Genomic DNA, 18,416 nt, shown 5'->3' with positions numbered 1-18,416 from the left:
TACTCTGTTCTTATGAACTTAATACTCTAGATGCATGTTGGATAGCGTCGATGTGTGGAGTAATAGTAGTAGATGCAGAATCGTTTCGATCTACTTGACACGGACTCGATGCCTATATTCATGATCATTGCCTTAGATATCTTCATAACTATGCACTTTTCTGTCAATTGCTCGGCAGTAATTTGTTCACCCACCGTAATACATGCTATCATGAGAGAAGCCACTAGTGAAACCTATGGCCCCCGGGTCTCTTTCTTATTATATTGCATCTTTTTTATTATCGCATCTCTTTTACTATTTTGCAATCTTTACTTTCCAATCTATACAAAAAATACCAAAAATATTTATCTTATTATCTCTATCAGATCTCACTTTCGCAAGTGACCGTGAAGGGATTGACAACCCCTTTATCATGTTGGTTGCGAGATTCTTGATTGTTTGTGCAGGTACTAGGTGACTTGTGCGTTGTCTCCTACTGGATTAATACCTTGATTCTCAAAAACTGAGGGAAATACTTACGCTACTTTCCTGCATCACCCTTTCCTCTTCAAGGGAAAACCAACGCATGCTCAAGAGGTAGCAAGAAGGATTTCTGGCACCATTGTCGGGGAGATCTACGCCAAGTCAAGACATACCAAGTACCCATCATAAACTCTTCTCCCTCGCATTACATTATTTGCCATTTGCCTCTCATTTTCCTCTCCCCCATTTCACCTTTGCCGTTTTATTCGCCCTTTTTCGTTTGTCTCCTTTCGCTTGCTTCTGGTGTGCCTGTTTGCTTTGATGGCTCTGCCAAAAGACATTGATCCTCACCTTAGAAGGTTGGAAGAAATTGAAAACAACGTTAGAAGCTTTATGTCTTTGCAATTTGAGCATAATAATTTCTTCAGAAACGAGTTTAAAGAACAAAAATGTTTTATGGAGTACTTAAATAAAGAGCTCGATGATATGTCTAAAGAATTTTATAGTTTGAAATCTTAGTTTTCTCATCTTGAAAATTTAGTGGGCCAAATTTCGGATAAGCAAGCCACCTTAGTTAATAAGATGGCCGCTAAACCGGAAGATCTACATGATAATAATGATGAAGATCTAAAAGTGATTGATGTGTTGTTGACACACAAACACGTCACGTGTACCCTCGATGCCGGGGGTGATGCACCGCAGCTCACGTCGAAGGAGACCCAACTGACAGCGCGATACGCAAGACAGTCGACGGACGCTTTTGCAGACCCGAAAACACCACACCCCTGGGAGGGACCCCGTCAGGGAGTGCGGCGGCTATGGGCTGCCCTAGGTCGATTCGCTCACCCCTAGAGCCTCGGGATTCGCAGCTCTCAAACACGAAGAACAGCGAAGAACGAGATAGAAAAACGGTGGAGAGATAAAACGTAGAAGAAAAAGTAGTATATTGATTTGTTCGATTGTGTGTTGTTCAATCGGCCGTCACCCCCAACATATATAAGAGGCGGTTGGACTTCCCGTACAAGTAAAGGATTCATCTAGGCTTTCCTTACAAGAAAAATTACATCAATTCACGTCCTAGAGTCCTAATTTTATTCCAACTCGGATTCAGTCTGAATCTGGCCCAAAGTCTGTCTTCCTTCTTGCGCGGGCCGCCGGGCTTGCATATGATCTCCGATCGAGATGACCCAAATATCAAACTTGTGCGCCTCGACAATACGAACAACTCTCATGTTGATCATTTTTTCAAATAAGGCCATCTTGAATACTTTTGGAGGTCATCTTTATCTTCCAGTCGGACTCGGTTTTGCAGTAGACTGGATTATCCGAGTCTCGTAGTGAATTTGTAGGCTATATATTATCTCTGATGATGATGACTCCAAAATCAAAATTTACCGTCTTGATGATACTCACAACTTCTGTATTGAACACTTCTTCATCCAAGGTCATTTTGATAAACTTTTGAGCACATGTTCAATTTCACTCGGACTTGAGCTCATCCACTCGGATATTAGATACTTTCACTCGGATCGTCCGATTGGACTTTTTCACTCGGAAGACAATCTTTCACTTGGATGACTATATTTCCACTCGGATGACTATATTTCCACTCGGAAGGCACTATAATATTCACTCGGATGACTATATTTCCACTCAGAAGGCACTATCTTATTCAATCAGCAAGTTTTCGTCCCGATGGTAATCTTTTCACTCGGAATATTTTCACCTGGATGACAATTTCACTCGGATGATCATATTTTCACTCGGATGACTATATTTCCACTTGGATAATAATAAGTTCATCCAGTCAGCAAACTTTCACTCGACCGTAAACTTTCACTCGACCGTAAACTTTCACTCAGATGGTAAACTTTTCACTCGGATTTCCGACTGAAAACATAGCCCGATCTTGATTTGTCTCTCCAGGCCTCATATGATCTCGGATTGAGACGAATTATATATGAAAATCGATCAGCTCGACGAGACAAAACTTTTCCATGTTGAAGGTTTTTCGATTCAAGGCCGTATTGATGGCCGAATTACTCGCACAACCTATCAGACAAGTGTCTGGCACCTCGCGCCATATTTCCGTTGAGGTTCAGTCTGCAGTATATTGCCTCTAACTTTTGCATATGAACTCGGATTGAGATGATTTTTATATCAAAATCGATTGCCTCGACGAGACGAAGACAATTCCTTAAGAGTGCTCCTTCATCCGAGGTCATCTTGAAGACGTGATTGGCTAAAAACCACTCGGAACATTGAACTATGCCACTCGGAGTATAGTTTCGGTCCGTAAGATAAAGTCGAATGAATATAACCGAAACATCAAAGTGGTTCCACTTGGTGACGTAATATTTTTATGCTTAAAACTCATTCACTCGAGACCATCTTCATTGCAATCTGTATCTTGCCAAAATCAGGTGTCAACACATGCCCCCCTGTTTTTCGGCAAAGCTTGCATGCCGAAAAATAATATGCATAGTGTTTGTTTTAAGGACGATATCAACACTCCATCGACCATTTATTTTTCTCAGGGCGATAATTATGTATCGGCCATGTTTGTGCTGAGGGCGATAATCGTATATCGTCCATTGCCCACTTAGGCTTCCTGCCACACACTCGGGTGGTACTTCTTCAAATATTTGCCATTGAGAGCTCGAGGTAACAATGCCCCTTGTATTGATTCCACCAAATATGAATTTCCGGGAACAACTCTTGTAATTCTAAAAGGACCTTCCCAACTTGGAGACCACTTCCCGAATTTTCTATCTCTTGAACCAATCGGCAGAATCACTTTCCAAACGAGGTCACCAACTTGAAAATTCTTCAACTTGACTTTCTTATTGTAAGCCCTTGCCACCCTCAACTTATCTCTCTCTATGGCTTTCAAAGCAGCCAAATGTTTATCAGCAACCTCATCAATGTTGTCCATCATCAAGTTGTAGAAGTCTATTGCCGATAAATCATTTTGTTTGGCTATTCTCAAAGCATTCAAATTTACTTCCACCGGTAAAACTGCCTCCTGACCATATACTAGCTCATATGGAGTCACTTTCGTAGCACCATGCCTTGAGATTCTATGTGCCCATAATGCCTCAGACAACAAGTCATGCCATCTCCTTGGATTATCCTCAATCTTCTTCTTGATGAGCTTGATTAAAATTTTATTGCTAGACTCAGCTTGTCCATTAGCTTGGGCATAATATGGAGAGGAATTGAGCAACTTTATGTTATAAGATTCGGCAAACTCTCTGACTTGGTGTGACATGAAAGATGAACCTTGATCTGTAGTTAACGTTTGAGGAATACCGAATCTATGAATAATGTGCTCGGTTATGAATTGAATTACCTCCGTATGCGTCATGTTCTTGAGAGGTACTGCTTCAGACCATTTAGTGAAATAATCAGTTGCCACCAATACGAACCGATGCCCTTTTGAGGAAGACGGATGGATTTGTCCAATGAAATCTAAACCCCAACCTCTGAAAGGTCACGGTTTGATAATAGGATGTAACATAGCAGCAGGAGCCAATTGAATATCACCAAACTTTTGACAAGCTTCACACCCCTTATAATATCTGAAGCAATCATTAATTATAGTCGGCCAATAAAACCCAGCACGTCGCAATAACCATTTCATCTTGGGAGCCGACTGGTGAGTGCCACAAATACCTTCATGTACTTCTCCCATAGCAACTCTTGCCTGGTCCTCGTCCAAACACTTTAGAAGAACATCATCGACGGTTCGGCGATAAAGACCATCATCTCTTATTGTATACTTGAAAGCCATACGCCGAACAACCCTGTCCACCCTTTCACTCGGATTGCACAAGTAATCAACAATGGGCTTCCTCCAATCGGGATTGTCACCTGCACTAGACTTTTTGTTAATGGCCGAATCAGTGGGTTCAGGTTCGGCCTCTCCCATATTGGCAAGACAAGACATCGGTTTTTGAGAGATATGAAACATGCCATGATCAACATGATATCCGGATGCTTGTTGTGCCAATTCATTTGCTTTCCAATTGTCATGTCTAGATATATGAGCAATGCTAAAGCAATCCAAAGTAGAAATTATATCTAGACATCTATCAAGATAAACATTAAGTGATTCGTCCAAACACTAAAAGACTTTGGATATTTGCTGCACCACTAGTAACGAATCACCATAAGCCTCAATATGTGTAGCATCTATAGCAAGTAACATCTCTAGGCCGAATAACAATGCTTCATATTCGGCCTGATTGTTTGTGCAAAAATATTCTAAGCGGCATGAGGCTTCAAAAACAGCACCATGAGGAGATATATAAACAATACCAACACCTTGGCCATTGCTACAAACTGAACCATCAAAGTATAATCTCCATGGTACTAATGAAACAAGGTTCATATCAACATCATGCTCGTTATTAACCCAATGTTCAACAATGAAATTAGCAACAATTTGGCCTTTCATGGATTTTAGAGATTCATAAGCCAAATCATATTCAATCAAAGCATAAGCCCACTTGCCAATTCTACCACTAAGAATTGGCCTATGCAACATGTATTTAATGACATCGGTTTGACAAGCTACTACACAAACACTCGACACTAAATAATGTCTCAATTTTGTGCAAGCATAATATAAGCATAGACATAATTTCTCAATAAATGTATACCTTGTCTCTGCGTCCAATAAGCGGCGGCTCAATAAGTGATGGCATGCTCTTTTCCTTCGGTCTCTTGAGTTAGAACAGCACCAATAACTCCTTCCTCTGCTGCAATGTAAAGTCTGAAGGGTTCCCTATGCTTGGGTGCTCTCATCACCGGAGGAGTGCACAAATAATTCTTGATCATATCAAATGCTTCTTGCTGTTTTTCCCCCCAAGTGAAATCAGCATCATTCTTTAACCGAAGGATAGGAGTGAATGCATCAACTTTCCCTGATAAATTAGCTATGAACCTTCTCAAATAATTGACCTTGCCAAGGAACTTTTGCATATCTCTCTTGCATGTTGGAGCCTCCACTTTCTGTATAGCCTCTATTTTTTTGGGATCAATCTCTATACCATCTTCATGAATAATGAAACCCAAAAACTTGCCAGCTGACACGCCGAAAGCACACTTCAAAGGATTCATTTTCAGTCCATACTTTTTCATTCTTTCAAAAGCTAAACGCAAATCGGCCAAGTGAGATTCAAAAGCATCCGATTTGACAACAATATCATCAATATAAACTTCAAGTATGACACCGAGTAAATCATGAAAAATCAAATTCATAGCCCTTTGATATGTGGTGCCAGCATTTTTTAATCCGAATGTCATCACTGTCCACTCGAATAAACCAAGGAAACCAGGGCATCGAAAAGCTGTCTTGTACATGTCCTCTTCGGCCATAAAAATTTGGTTGTATCCGGCATTACCATCTAGAAAGCTAATAACCTTATGTCGAGAAGCATCATTAATAAGCATATCGGCTATTGGCATAGGATACTCATCTTTGGGTGTAGCCCTATTCAAATCTCTGAAGTCAATGCACACCCTCAACTTACCGGACCCTTTCTTCTCCACTGGGACAATGTTAGAAATCCACTCGGCATACCTGCAAGGTCGAATGAAATTAGCATCAAGCAGTCGACCGATCTCTTCCTTGATCCGGTCATATGTTTTCGGATTAAATTTTCTGGCCATTGTTTATAAGGTCTAAAACTGACCTTTATAGGCAACCGATGTTCCACTAGCTCTCGGCTTAATCCTGGCATCTCATGATATTCCCATGCAAAGCAACAAACATATTCTTTCAATAGCTCGATTAACTTAGCCTTACAATCGGCTTTCAAATTTTTGTTTATAAATGTCGGTCGAGTGACTGAACCATCTCCAATATCTACCTCTTCTAACGGATCGGCTGATGTAAAACCTTGTCCAAGTTTATCCATGTCATCCAACTCCTCTATAGACTCATACATATCGTTCTCATTGGACCGATACTTTACAAGACGTTTTTGTAACCACTCGGAATTAGGATCCATTTAAACATATCATACCTTGGAGCCGATTGCATTCACTCGGCTTTAAAGAGATGGGCACAAAACCATTCTTGGTTGCGCTGAGAAAATCAAATTCTGATAAGTCACGTCCCGTCAAGCAAGTAGCATTGTGATGTTGCCAATCCACCGATGCATCGGCCAAAGCAACACAGGCCGAGTTATCCGCGTGAATAACTTCCACTTCATCATCAACCCACTGAATCAAAAACTGGTGCATAGTGGATGGCACGCACTGGTTTGCATGAACCCAATCGCGGCCTAGTATGACGTTGTAGTTACCTTGCACCTCAGCGACAAAGAATGCAGTAGCCAAAGTTTTGCTTCCGACTGTAAGCTCCACATACATCACACCTTTGGCTTCAGTTTTCTCTTTGCCTTCAAATCCATTGAGCACCATATTGGTCTTGATCAATTCTTCATCAGGCAAACCCAATCTCTTGAAGACCGAATAGGGCATAAGATTTACCACAGCACCACCATCAACAAGCATCCGAGTGAGCGGCGACCCATTGATATGACCACTGAGATATAATGGTTTAAGATGCGTTACTGGTTCTTTTGACTTCTCGAATATTGCGTTTTTAGGGCCAAAATCCAGCTGAGCCACCTCCCCTTCTTCATCTACAGCATGAAACTCAGCAGGTAAGTAGTACACCATATTGATATCCATACCTTCATGAACCAGCATAGACTCATAGTCCAACATATCAGCCTCCTCCTCGAGTGCATCCACCGATTCCGAAATTTGTCCGAGTGAAGGATAAGTAAGAAGTGTCGCAGACGATGTCATATCTGTTGCATCGTCCTCCTTTGGTGATGTAGGTACTGCTGTGACAGATGTAGAAGCTGCTGTATCTTGTATTTTTTAGGCCTCCACACTTGTTTTGGTGGAACCATGGGTCGAGTGTCATTGAACAACTTATCCCTTTGTTTCTCGGCCTCCTGTTCTGCCATCTCTCGACTCCTTAACCTCTGTAGTTTCCTCTTTTGTGTCTTTGTTAGCCCTGGAGGACACCACTTTGGCTGAGTGTATTTAGGATCTCTCGTTTTTACTCGGCTGGTGCTTGCTTCATGGTCATTAGCCGAGTGCTTTGGCGCGATAGCAAGTGTCGGCTCAGTCGGATTGCTATGCACAATCGGCTGCTGTATGGCGAATGTTTCGGTGCCCAAGATAAGTGAGTCGACATCCATTTTCTCCTTGCCTTTTCCCAACTCAATTGCTGCAACACTTGGTGATTTAACACGCCATTCTTTTCGACTTTCCAGATGCATGAAATTTCCACTCGGGCGCACCTTTTTACTCTGATGGAATCCACTCGGATGAATATCACTCGGATGGAATTCAGTAGGATGGAATCTACTCGGACACATTTTTTCACTCGGATAGCTTCCACCTGGGTGCATTCTTACACTCGGATAATTTCCATCCGGTCGCATGTTTTGACCAGCCGACCGATAGTTACCGATGTTCAGTCGGCCTCTATATGAATAGTCAAGTCGATCCCAAACAGATTGCGTATGCTTTTCTGGAAACGACACCCTTGGTCCACTCAGTTTTATATACTGACTGAACATATCAGCTGATGGTGACCTTGGTCGCTTCAGGTATGATGACCGGTTAGAGCTGGGACCAGCCGACTGATTAGCATATTTGGATAGCAACATATCAAAAGTTGGCTTGATCCGCTTGCATTGCACTTTAGCTTCATTCCTCTTCCACTTGCTAACTTCTGGACTCTTGGGTTTGACAAATTTAACTCGCGCATTTTCTTGCACTTGCAGTTTCCCCCCGAGTGTAGGATTCTTCATGGTGATTTTGATTACTTCCTTGCCATCGGGTTGCTTACCAAGCACAACCTGTCTCCCCAAGACCTTGTTGTCCTCCTTGTCTTTCCTGGGCTCACCAACAATGACATTAGCTTTATTAGAAGATTCGGCTACCTCCGGCCGAATGAGTAGCTTCTTGCCCTCCAAATCCATGGTATTCATTGGAAAAGGCTGTTTATCAACTTGCATCTCAGAAAAGTTCAATCGTCCATCATTAATGGCCGATTGTATCTGTCGTCGAAAAACATTGCAATCATTAGTAGCATGAGAAAAAGAATTATGATACTTGCAATAAGCACGCCGTTTTAGCTCTTCAAACGGCGGTAAAGTATGAGATATTCTAATAATCTTAGCCTGCAGCAAAGCATCAAATATTCTATCACACTTAGCAATGTTAAAAGTAAACTTCATCTCTTCATCACGATTCTTATGAATCGGTTTTAGATCATTGCAAGTAAAGGGTTTGGCCTTAGATGGCCAAACAAATTCAGTAGCAAAAACATCACCCTCATCGTCCGAGTGATCACTATCATATTCCACCATATTCATCTTTGGACGATCGGCTTTGTATCTATGCACTTCTTTGAGATCTTTGCTTCGGCTTTCCTGAGCCAAAGCCCTTTGTAAGACTTGGTTGATATTTAAGAACTCATAACCTTCCAGCTTTTCTCTAATGGGAGTTCTCAAACCACTCAGCACTAGGTCTGCCAAGTCTCTCTCGGTTATCACCAAACTAAAACACCGGTTTTTTGTTTCTCTGAATCTCTTGACGTAATCGGAGACCGATTCATCATGCTTCTGTTTAACCGATGTTAGATGTGATAACTTGAGTTCATTGTCGCCGCTATAAAAGTGATCATGAAATTTCTGCTCTAGCTGCGACCAAACCCGAATGGAACCATGTGGTAAAGAACAAAACCATGAAAATGCAGTACTAGTTAAAGATAAAGGAAACAAACGCACTTTCAACTCATTTAGTGAGCCTGCTTCACCTAGTTGTGCTAAGTATTGACTAACATGCTCCCATGTGGTTTTTGTGCCCTCTCCATTGAACTTAACAAAATCTGGAATCTTATATCCCGGAGGGCATTGGATGGCATCAAAGTACTCGGGGTATGGCTTTTTGTAAATCCGATTCCGAGGTAACTCAACTCCAAAATTTTCTCGAAGCATCTTAGCCATCTCCTCTCTAAGATTAGCTAGACCATCATCCATAGTGGACGATGCAGCTTGTGGCAGTGGCATAGAAGGAGCAGGGTTGCTAGTTGTGGGTAGGAATTGTGGCATGTATGTCGACCCATAATTTGGTAGTGGTCGAGTGGTTGTAGCTGTAGGTAGAGTTTGGTTCGGTGTTGCCACCGAACCTGTCATGCTCATAATAGGATTAATGGGTGTAGCCACAATCTGATTTGTTTGGGTAGGATAATAAGTCATCGGCACGGGAGGCGCCGATGCAATAGGTAAAGCCAGATTAGGGTTTTGCACACTAGCAGCTACACCATTATTACCACTAGACGATTGAGATATATTCTTCTGAGCATTAGTATTTTCTATAAAAGTTTGATAGACTAGATTGTTACCATCAGCAATACGACTTTCAATCTCAGCCCACTGCTCAGGAGAAAAGGCAGTACTTACAGAGGGTTTAACCTGCTCGGCTTGAAGAGGAGGGAACTTGATTTCTTCAATCGGAGTGATGTTGCCTTGGAGATCCTTATTGAACTTTGCAAGGAACTCCTGCAAGTCCTTCTACTCGCGCGCCTTCTTGTACTCCTCATAGACTTGGCGGTGATCGGCCGATATCTCATCAAGACTAGGCTTAATGATGTTATCGGCGTCTACCTCAGATGGTTTGGGAAGATCCGACATGGTGGATGATGACGATTGATCTTCGGTCCCCAGCGGAGTCGCCAAAAAGTGTGTTGACACACGAACACGTCACGTGTACCCTCGACGCCGGGGGTGATGCACCGCAGCTCACGTCGAAGGAGACCCAACCGACAGCGCGATACGCAAGACAGTCGACGGGCGCTTTTGCAGACCCGAAAACCCCACACCCCCGGGAGGGACCCCGTCAGGGAGTGTGGCGGCTATGGGCTGCCCTAGGTCGATTCGCTCGCCCCTAGAGCCTCGGGATTCGTAGCTCTCAAACACGAAGAACAGCGAAGAACGAGATAGAAAAACGATGGAGAGATAAAACGTAGAAGAAAAAGTAGTATATTGATTTGTTCGATTGTGTGTTGTTCAATCGGCCGTCACCCCCAACATATATAAGAAGCAGCTGGACTTCCCGTTCCTTACAAGAAAAATTACATCAATTCACGTCCTAGAGTCCTAATTTTATTCCAACTCGGATTCAGTCTGAATCTGGCCCAAACTCTGTCTTCCTTCTTGCGCGGGCCGCCGGGCTTGCATATGATCTCCGATCGAGACGGCCCAAATATTAAACTTGTGCGCCTCGACGGTACGAACAACTCTCATGTTGATCATTTTTTCAAATAAGGCCATCTTGAATACTTTTTGAGGTAATCTTTATCTTTCAGTCGGACTCGGTTTTGCAGTAGACTGGATTATCCGAGTCTCGTAGTGAATTTGTAGGCTATATATTATCTCTGATGATGATGACTCCAAAATCAAAATTTACCGTCTTGATGATACGCACAACTTCTGTATTGAACACTTCTTCATCCAAGGTCATTTTGATAAACTTTTGAGCACATGTTCAATTTCACTCGGACTTGAGCTCATCCACTCGGATATTAGATACTTTCACTCGGATCGTCCGATTGGACTTTTTCACTCGGAAGACAATCTTTCACTCGGATGACTATATTTCCACTCGGATGACTATATTTCCACTCGGAAGGCACTATCTTATTCAATCAGCATGTTTTCGTCCCGATGGTAATCTTTTCACTCGGAATATTTTCACCTGGACGACAATTTCACTCGGATGATCATATTTTCACTCGGATGACTATATTTCCACTTGGATAATAATAAGTTCATCCGTTCAGCAAACTTTCACTCGACCGTAAAATTTCACTCGACCATAAACTTTCACTCGACCGTAAACTTTCACTCGGATGGTAAACTTTTCACTCGGATTTTCGACTGAAAACATAGCCCGATCTTGATTTGTCTCTCCAGGCCTCATATGATCTCGGATTGAGACGAATTATATATGAAAATCGATCAGCTCGACGAGACAAAACTTTTCCATGTTGAAGGTTTTTCGATTCAAGGCCGTATTGATGGCCGAATTACTCGCACAACCTATCAGACAAGTGTCTGGCACCTCGCGCCATATTTCCGTTGAGGTTCAGTTTGCAGTATATTACCTCTAACTTTTGCATATGAACTCAGATTGAGATGATTTATATATCAAAATCGATTGCCTCGACGAGACGAAGACAATTCCTTAAGAGTGCTCCTTCATCCGAGGTCATCTTGAAGATGTGATTGGCCAAAAACCACTCGGAACATTGAACTATGCCACTCGGAGTATAGTTTCGGTCCGTAAGATAAAGTCGAATGAATATAACCGAAACATCAAAGTGGTTCCACTCGGTGACGTAATATTTTTATGCTGAAAACTCATTCACTCAAGACCATCTTCATTGCAATCTGTATCTTGCCAAAATCAGGTGTCAACATGTGTCTCCTATTAAATCTTTGTTTTCCAATATGAATCTTGATAAAGATGGGACTAGAGATGAGTCAACTTTAGTTAAAAGGCGTCCCAATGATTTTGAGTTTTTAGATCTTGATGCAAAAATTAATAAAAGTGGGATTGAAGAGGTCAAAACTTTACATAGCAATGAACCCACTATTTTGGATTTCAAGGAATTTAATTATGATAATTGCTCTTTGATAGATTGTGTTTCCTTGTTGCAATCTGTGTTAAATTCTCCTCATGCTTATGATCAAAATAAAGCTTTTACTAAACATATCGTTGATGCTTTAATGCAATCCTATGAAGAAAGGCTTGAACTAGAAGTTTCTATCCCTAGAAAACTTTATGATGAGTGGGAAACTACTATTAAAATTAAGATTAAAGATTATGAATGCTATGCTTTGTGTGATTTGGGTGCTAGTGTTTGCACGATTCCAAAAACTTTGTGTGATGTGCTAGGTTTCCGTGAATTTGATGATTGTTCTTTAAATTTGCATCTTGCGGATTCCACCATTAAGAAACCTATGGGAAGAATAATGATGTTCTTATTGTTGCAAATAGGAATTATGTGCCAGTAGATTTCATTGTTCTTGATATAGATTGCAATCCTACATGTCCTATTATTCTTGGTAGACCTTTCCTTAGAACGATTGGTGCAATTATTGACATGAAAGAAGGAAATATTAGATTCCAATTTCCGTTAAGGAAAGGCATGGAAAACTTTCCTAGGAAGAAAATTAAATTACCTTATGAATCTATTATGAGAGCCACTTATGGATTGCATACCAAAGATGACAATACCTAGATCTATTCTTACTTTTATGCCTAGCTAGGGGCGTTGAACGATAGCGCTTGTTGGGAGGCAACCCAATTTTATTTTTGTTCTTTACTTTTTGTTCCTATTTAGTAATAAATAATTTATCTAGCCTCTGTCATGATTGTGTTTTTTATGTTTTAATTAGTGTTTGTGCCAAGTAAAGCCTTTATGATCTTCTTGGGTGATTGTTGTTTGATCTTGCTGATAAAAACAGAAAGTATGCTTTTTTACCAGAGACGCGATAAAATACCAATTCCAACTGCAGTAGATCAATATACAAATTGTCCTGGTCGTCATAATTTTTCATAATTTTTGGAGTTACAGAAGTATTCGGAACCTACAGATTGCTACAGACTATTCTGTTTTTGACAGATTCTATTTTTCGTGTGTTGTTTGCTTATTTTGATGAATCTATGGCCAGTATCGGGGGGTTTGAGCCATAGAGAAGTTGGAATACAGTAGTTTTAACACAAATATGAATAAAGAATGAGTTAATTACAGTACCTTAAGGTGGTGGTTTATTTTCTTATACTAACGGAGCTCACGAGATTTTAGTTTTGTGTTGTGAAGTTTTCAAGTTTTTTGGGTAAAGATTTAATGGATTTTGGAATAAGGAGTGGCAAGAGACTAAGTTTGGGGATGCCCAAGGCACCCCAAGGTAAAATTCGAGGACAACCAAAAGCCTAAGCTTTGGGATGCCCCGGAAGGCATCCCCTCTTTCGTCTTCGTCTATCGGTAACTTTACTTGAGGCTATATTTTTATTCACCACATGATATGTGTTTTGCTTGGAGCGTCTTGCATGATTTGACTCTTTGCTTTTTAGTTTACCACAATCATCCTTGCTGTACATACCTTTCGGGAGATACACGCATGAATCGAAATTTATTAGAATACTTATGTGCTTCACTTATATCTTTTGAGCTATACAGTTTTGCTCTAGTGTTTCACTTATATCTTTTTAGAGCACGGTGGTGGTTTTATTTTATAGAAATTATTGATCTCTCATGCTTCACTTATATTATTTTGAGAGTCTTTTAGAACAGCATGGTAATTTGCTTTGGTTATAAAATTAGTCTTAATATAATGAGCATCCAAGATGGGTATAATAAAAACTTTCACATAAAGTGCATTAAATAGTAGGAAAAGTTTGATACTTGATGATTGTTTTGAAACATGAGGATGGTGATATTAGAGTCATGCTAGTTGAGTAATTGTGAATTTGAGATATACTTGTGTTGAGGTTTGTAAGTCCCGTATCATGCACGTATGGTAACCGTTGTGCAACAAATTTGAAGCATGAGGTATTTCTTTGATTGTCTACCTTATGAGTGGCGGTCGGGGACGAGCGATGGTCTTTTCCTACCAATCTATCCCCCCAGGAGCATGCACATAGTACTTTGTTTCGATAACTAATAAATTTTTGCAATAAGTATGTGAGTTCTTTATGACTAATGTTGAGTCCATGGATTATACGCACTCTCACCCTTCCACCATTGCTAGCCTCTCTAGTACCGTGCAAATTTTGCTGGTACCTGAAAACCACCATATACCTTCCTCAAAACAGCCACCATACCTACCTATTATGGCATTTCCATAGCCATTCCGAGATATATTGCCATGCAACTTTCCACCGTTCCGTTTATTATGACACGATCCATCATTGTCATATTGCCTTGCATGATCATGTAGTTGACATCGTATTTGTGGAAAATCCACCGTTCATAATATTTTTCATACATGTCACTCTTGATTCATTGCACATCCTGGTACACCGCCGGAGGCACGCATATAGAGTCATATTTTTGTTCTAAGTACCGAGTTGTAATCTTTGAGTTATAAATAAATAGAAGTGTGATGATCATCATTATTAGAGTATTGTCCCTTGTGAGGAAATAAAAGAAAAGAAAATAGAAAGGCAAAAAAAAGAAGGCCCAAGAAAAAAGAGAGAAAGAAAAAAATGAGAGAAGGGACAAGGCTACTATACTTTTTCCACACTTGTGCTTCAAAGTAGCACCATGATCTTCATGATAGAGAGTGTCTTATTTTGTCACTTCCATATACTAGTGGGAAATTTTCATTATAGAACTTGGCTTGTATATTCCAACGGTGGGCTTCCTCAAATGCCCTAGGTCTTCGTGAGCAAGCAAGTTGGATGCACACCCACTTAGTTTCTTTTGTCGAGCTTTCATACATTTATAGCTCTAGTGCATCCGTTGCATGGCAGTCCCTACTCACTCACATTGACATCTATTGATGGGCATATCCATAGCCTATTAATATGCCTAGTTGATGTGAGACCATCTTCCTCCTTTTTGTCTTCTCCACAACCACCATTCTATTCCACCTATAGTGCTATGTCCATGGCTCAAGCTCATGTATTGCGTGAGAGTTGAAAAAGTTCGAGATTACTAAAGTATGAAACAATTGCTTGGCTTGTCATCGGGATTGTGCATGATTTGAGTATTTTGTGTGACGAAGATGGAGCATGACCAAACTATATGATTTTGTAGGGATGAACTTTCTTTGGCCATGTTATTTTGAGAGGACATAGTTACTTTGTTAGTATGCTTGAAGTATTATTATTTTTATGTCAATATTAAAATTTTGTTTTGAATCTTTCCGATCTGAACATTCATGCCACAATAAAGAAAATTACATTGATAAATATGTTAGGTAGCATTCCACATCAAAAATTCTGTTTTTATCATTTACCTACTCGAGGATGAGCAAGAATTAAGCTTGGGGATGCTTGATACGTCTCCAACGTATCTATAATTTTTGATTATTCCATGCTATTATATTATCTATTTTGAATGATTAATGGGATTTAATATGCTCTTTTATATTATTTTTGGGACTAACCTATTAACCGGAGGCCCAATGCGAGTTTTTGTTTTTTGCCTATTTCAGTGTTTCGCAGAAAAGGAATACCAAACGGAATGAAACCTTCGCGATGATCTTTCTTGGACCGAAAGCAAACGAGGAGACTTGGAGTGGAAGTATGGAACTCCGTGAGGTGGCCACGAGATAGGAGGGCGTGCCAGGGGGGTAGGCGCGCCCCCACCCTCGTGGGCCCCATGGAGCTCCACCGACGTACTTCTTTCGCCTATATATATACTCTTATACCCTAAAAACATCAGGGGGAGCCACAAAACCACTTTTCCACCGCCGCAACCTTTTGTACCCGTGAGATCCCATCTTGGGGCCTTTTCCGGTGATCTGCCGGAGGGGGAATTGATCACAGAGGGCTTCTACATCAACACCATAGCCTCTCCAATGAAGCGTGAGTAGTTTACCACAGACCTCTGGGTCCATAGTTATTAGCTAGATGGCTTCTTCTCTCTCTTTGATCTTCAATACAAAGTTCTCCTCGATGTTCTTGGAGATCTATTCGATGTAATACTCTTTTGCGGTGTGTTTGCCGAGATCCCATGAATTGTGGGTTTATGAACTTGATTATCTATGAATATTATTAGGTTCTTCTTTGAATTCTTATATGCATGATTTGATATCTTTGCAAGTCTCTTCGAATTATCGGTTTAGTTTGGCCTACTAGATTGATCTTTCTTGCAATGGGAGAAGTGCTTAGCTTTGGGTTCAATCTTGCAGTGTCCTTTCCCAGTGACAGTAGGGGCAGCAAGGCACGTATTGTATTGTTGCCATCGAGGATAAAAATATGGGGTCTATATCATATTGCTTGAGTTTATCCCTCTACATCATGTCATCTTGCTTAATGCGTTACTCTGTTCTTATGAACTTAACACTCTAGATGCATGCTGGATAGCGGTCGATGTGTGGAGTAATATAGTAGATGCAAAATCGTTTCGATCTACTTGACACAGACATGATTCCTACATTCATGATCATTGCCTTAGATATCTTCATAACTACGCACTTTTCTATCAATTGCTCGGCAGTAATTTGTTCACCCACCGTAATACATGCTATCATGAGAGAAGCCACTAGTGAAACCTATGGCCCCCGGGTCTCTTTCTTATTATATTGCATCTCTTTTATTATCGCATCTGGTTTACTATTTTGCAATCTTTACTTTCCATTCTATAGAACAAAATACCAAAAATATTTATCTTATTATCTCTATCAGATCTCACTTTCGCAAGTGACCGTGAAGGGATTGACAACCCCTTTATCGTGTTGGTTGCGAGGTTCTTGATTGTTTGTGCAGGTACTAGGTGACTTGTGAGTTGTCTCCTACTGGGTTGATACCTTGGTTCTAAAAAACCGAGGGAAATACTTACGCTACTTTGCTGCATCATCCTTTCCTCTTCAAGGGAAAACCAACACATGCTCAAGAGGTAGCACGCCCCCTTGCCTGGCTACACCGACGACGACGCGCACGACGGATTCAACCCCAACATCACCTTTCCGCATGGCTAGCGCGCCTCATCCTCCGGTCTGAACCCCGGCCAGCGCACGCCCTTGCCTGCATTCGCCGGCATCCAGTGCCCCCCGTACACCTACTCGCCGCCGGCTTATGCCGCCTCCCCGACGCCGCCTCTGCGCGGTGGCGCCCTGCACTTCTCGCAATCCTCGGCGTTGCATTTGAAGGAAATATGCCCTAGAGGCAATAATAAAGTTGTTATTTATATTTCCTTATATCATGACAAATGTTTATTATTCATGCTAGAATTGTATTAACCGGAAACTTAGTACATGTGTGAATACATAGACAAACAGAGTGTCACTAGTTTGCCTCTACTTGACTAGCTCGTTGAATCAATGATGGTTATGTTTCCTAACCATAGACATGAGTTGTCATTTTATTAACAGGATCACATCATTAGAGAATGATGTGATTGACTTGATCCATCCGTTAGCTTAGCATGATGATCGTTTAGTTTGTTGCTATTGCTTTCTCCATAACTATACATGTTCCTATGACTATGAGATCATGCAACTCCCGAATATCGGAGGAACACTTTGTGTGCTACCAAACGTCACAACAGAACAGGGTGATTATAAATGTGCTCTACAGGTGTCTCCGATGGTGTTGTTGAGTTGGCATGGATCAAGATTGGGATTTGTCACTCCGATTGTCGGAGAGGTATCTCTGGGCCCTCTCGGTAATGTAAATCACAATAAGCCTTGCAAGAAATGTAGATAATGAGTTAGTTACGGGATGTAGCATTATGGAACGGCTAAAGAGACTTGCCGGTACAGAGATTAAACTAGGTATTGAGATACCGACGATCGAATCTCGGGCAAGTAACATACCGATGACAAAGGGAACAACGTAACCGTTATACGATTTGACCGATAAAGATCTTCATAGAATGTGTAGGAGCCAATATGAGCATCCAGGTTCCGCTATTGGTTATTGACTGGAGACATGTCTCGGGCATGTCTACATAGTTCTCGAACCCGTAGGGTCCGCACGCTTAACGTTCGCTGACGATCGGTATTACGAGTTTATGTGTTTTGATGTACCGAAGGTAGTTCAGAGTCCCGGATTTGATCATGGACATGACGAGGAGTCTCGAAATGGTCGAGACATAAAGATCGATATACTGTAAGCCTATGTTTGGACATCGGAATGGTTTCAGGTGAAATCAGGAGAATACCGGAGTACCGGGAGGT

The sequence above is a fragment of the Triticum urartu genome, chromosome 4A, assembly GCF_056163025.1.
Source record: "Triticum urartu cultivar PI428250 chromosome 4A, HENAU_Tu73, whole genome shotgun sequence".
NCBI classification, from domain to species: Eukaryota; Viridiplantae; Streptophyta; class Magnoliopsida; order Poales; family Poaceae; genus Triticum; species Triticum urartu.
This window is presented reverse-complemented; position numbering follows the sequence as displayed.